Raw genomic sequence first — 4312 nt, forward strand, 5'->3', positions numbered from 1 at the left:
CATTTCTTGATAGGGCGTCCGATGATCGCGGTTCCAAAGGAATATTCTTCGAATATTTGTTGATTCGACTTTCGAGCGATCTCGACGTCGCAAGCAAGTATTTGTGTGTTGATGACGACGAGAGTCCTTAAACATGGAAAAAAGGCTCTCGTCGTCCTTGTTATTGAAGCTCCTGATTCGCCGCTCGTTGCTGGGCCGATGGTATCGGCGAATCGCGTTATCGCTCCGATAATAAGATCCGCGAGCCGGTCGAGTTCGCGCGACCGAACAATCAGTACGAATCTGGAGAGCGAAGCGTCCGTGCGAACCCGGCGCAAATAAACGTTCTTTATTCGCCGTTAACGGGGGAACCTGATCGAGGGCTCCCGCCGCCGGCAACAAATATAATTAAAATAAAAGTACAAAAAATACAATATCTCTAAATGATTGTAGGTAATCACAAACGTAGTTGCAGTAGCATAGATGAAAGCGAAGATGGCACCAATTTTGACAAATTAGTTGATGCTATAAATCGATCGATTAGCATACCACCGTTTGTGTCTCCTATGCCACCACCTTCTGACAAAGCAGCTTTGTATGGTAACCTCGTTGCTGCTCAATTACGAGAAATCAATCCTCAGGCTATGGACGACATAATGCTGCAAGTGATGCAATTGCTTAATAATGCAAAAAAAAATCCTAATTAAATCGCCGCCGTTTATTTCCTCTACCGGCTGACAAAGCAGCTTTATTTAGTTCTACAAATATTAAATAAGTATTAAATAAAGAATAGTTTATAACATATAAGAGTTTATTGTATAATAAAGTTTGATATATGGAAACTTTTTATATTTTTTATAGAAAAAGGTTTTTTTAATAAAAAATTATTTGTAATAAAAGAATGTTTATTTCGTATATTTCTTAGTATTTTATCTACTATATAATATTACACAAATTACATTATAAAAATCATTTAAAAAAATTTTATTTAGTTCTATTATACTGCCACGGTATTGCTCCCTCGTTATTAAAATAATAGCAAAATTTATTTCAAACTTCTATATTTTCTTTTGAACTCGTGTTTGATCTGCAGTTTGAGATTTCCCTGAAAGCACATCCAGCTTCCATAATAATTCGCCAAGACCCTGGTTGAAAGTCATTTGGATAATGTTGATTATCAACATCGACCATAGATGGTTGAACATATGTGTTTAAATCAATGTCTTGTCGGCGAAGCCAATTATGGAGACAAATAGTTGCCTGAACCATTAGCTTTGCATTCTCAGGACTGGCGATAATTGGTTTTCTATATATTCTCCATTGACTGGCGATTATACCGAATGTGTTTTCTATTATTCGTCGAATGTGTTTTCTATAATTGTATATATCTTGTTCTGGTGTAAGTCCACCTCTTCTCGGATACGGACGAAGTAAATATGATTTTAAAGGAAAGACTTCGTCTTCTACAAGACTATATGGTAAAAAGGTTCTCCTTCTTTAATTGCTGCTGGCTGTGGGTTATTCATTCGACCTTCTTCAAATGCTTTTCCTATAGCATTGTTCTTAAAAATACCGCCATCACTTCTTCGGCCATAAGCCCCAATATCCACACAACGGATAATGTAATTTGCGTCGTAAATAGTCATAAGTACTATACTGTGACTATTTTTGTAATTAAAAAACGCTGATCCAGCATTATTGGGACACTAAAAATCAGAAGGATTATTTTTAATTATACTACTTTTTAAGTTATATTATACACTAACAATGAATTTACACACTTGAATAATAACGTGCTTGCCATCTATGGCTCCAATATAGTGAATAAAATTCCATTTTTCATTGAAATCATTGGCAATATCTAACCACTCTTTTTCTTCAAGCTGGCTTGGAAGAACCAAAGGGCACAAATAATCTCAAATTGTTTTGCACGTTTCATGTATTATAGTACTCACTGTTGTCACTTCCACAAGATATTGATAGGACATTGAAGTCATCGAATCTCCGGAAGCAAGATATCTACAATATTTTATATAATAATAATAACATATGTATATGCATTAAGTAAAAATGTATAACATTATTCCAACGTGCTCTAATACGTTTACCTCAAACAAACCTATTGTTTCATATATACACTAAAAAAATACAAAATTTAATTTGGCTGAGCAAAACAAACCTCAAGGTTAATGCCAATCGTTCTGGTGGTGAAATAGATTGTCGAATAAAGTCATGTCTTTGCAATTTTCATCCGATCATTTCTAATAATTCCTCCAATTGAGTTGCAGTTATTCGAAAGTAATTGTGGAAGCATATGTCCTCCAATATCAATTTTGGAACCGATGTAAAGAAGAAACTGTGTTCGTTACGATTTTCGAAAATCGGAGCTACCCAAAACCTTTTCTTCTATTTTTTTTTTTTTTAACAAACACATCGCAGCAACTGCAGCAGCTATACGTCGGGCCGTATTCAGAACGCGCATACAACGATGTTAGCACGCTACATACTATACTTTACGTCACATATATTATAGAATTTCAGAGATAAAAGTGCGCTTTTATCGATAAAAGCGCGTTCTGAATACGGGCCGTCGTCTTCTAATTTGAGCAATGACCGCCAATGTATATCTATAATATTTTACATACTCGATGTATTGATTATAAGGCCCTGCGCACAATGGAGGAAATATTAGGAACAGGAATAGATATTAAAATTTTAACCTATCAGATACCAGTTGCATCGGAATAGACGGTTTCTGATAGGTTGAAATCTTAATATCTATTCCTGTTCCTAATATTTCCTCCATTGTGCGCAGGGCCTAATACTCCAACTCCATTTTATTCTTGTTGCGATTATGTTAGGTTATGTACTTAGCAATCATCGCTTTTTAACGCTTCTTCTTCTTCTTCTTTACTTAGTGGCTCCCGCCTCCAAATAATAATAGGAGGTCGATACGGCCAGATCACGTCATAAATAAATGTTATACGAGATGGATGGAGAACGGTGCTTATTTCACGAAACAACAGAGTTTTATATCGGCTAGAGCGCCAAAAGTGGAGCTGACTGCTCCAACTAGTAAACCGCGCGACCGAGAAACATGAATCGAGCGGAGCGGTATGCTTCGCTGGGATGGGAAGGGGTGGACAGAGGCAGGGCATAGCGCCTGCGCAGGTCGCGGGAAGGCGCGAGATACAAGTTCAGAAATGCCTGTTACAAGTTTTGCTAAGGTTGAGAATGAGGCGGCTGACACATTCTGACGGGTCAGAGATGACCTGCGAGAATTTAGCAAGGTTGTCCCCGACATTCGAGGTGCGGTCAACCATGCGTCTTAAATAGCGTTCATGGACGTAAGTGTAAGGGCAATCATAAATAAGGTGAATAATGTCTTGCCGCGGTGAACCGCAAGGAGGGTTCTTCAATAAGATTTTTACGATATAGGCTGAAGTTAAGATTGTAATGGTTAAGATTTTAAGCGATTAAGCATGACAATGATCTTGAAGCCGGAAGCGAGATCCTGATTTCATGGCCCGACTTGCCGAGAGTAAGGGGTTGGAAAAAGCGCAAGCTCGAATAATCGCGGACTTTATATAATTAGTTTATTCAATAAAGAAGTTTATGTTTGTTATTCAATTCCATTATAGTTTATTTGCCGAAAATACTAGGTGTACTATTAATTATAAGTTAGTTTAATAAGTTTAGTTGGCGGAAATGCGCAGTTAACGGACAAATTCGAATAGAAATTCTGTTAATTAATAGAGCGCTAGAAAATTATCATGTTTATTTTATTTAAAGAACTAGCGCCGTAATTAACGTTATAAAAACGGCACGGAGAAGAAGCGCGAAGGAAAATCGCGAAACTAAAAACGCAGCTTTGCCAAGTAAATAATTCAAGGGAAGTTGACGTTTAATAAGCGAAAATTGTATACCGGGTGTCCCAATAATATAGTCGGTGGTACGGAAAGAGAGACGAACCGCGACGACGTGGTAATCTGGGGAAAGTGAGACCGGATGAAAAGCGATAATAATAAGTTTGAATCATGTACCGGGTGACAGCAAAAATCGGATTTCTCAGAGTAATAACTAGAAATTGGAAAAACGGCAAACGAAGCGATGCGAAAAACAATAAAACATGACGTTTCGTGGAACTTCATATTATAACGGGTGTCCGGGAAATCCAGTTGTCAAAAGCGGAAGTTATAGTTTGAAAATTTTCAGAATGTCAAGCTCCTTGAGATTAGAAATAAGAAAGAATAATGTTTGAAATAAACTTATATTATACCGGGTTCAAGAAACCCAGTTGACATAAGCAAAATTTACAATCTTGAAAAACCGA

Source organism: Trachymyrmex cornetzi, unplaced genomic scaffold (assembly GCF_001594075.2).
Source record: "Trachymyrmex cornetzi isolate Tcor2-1 unplaced genomic scaffold, Tcor1.1 scaffold1541, whole genome shotgun sequence".
In the NCBI taxonomy this organism is placed as follows: domain Eukaryota; kingdom Metazoa; phylum Arthropoda; class Insecta; order Hymenoptera; family Formicidae; genus Trachymyrmex; species Trachymyrmex cornetzi.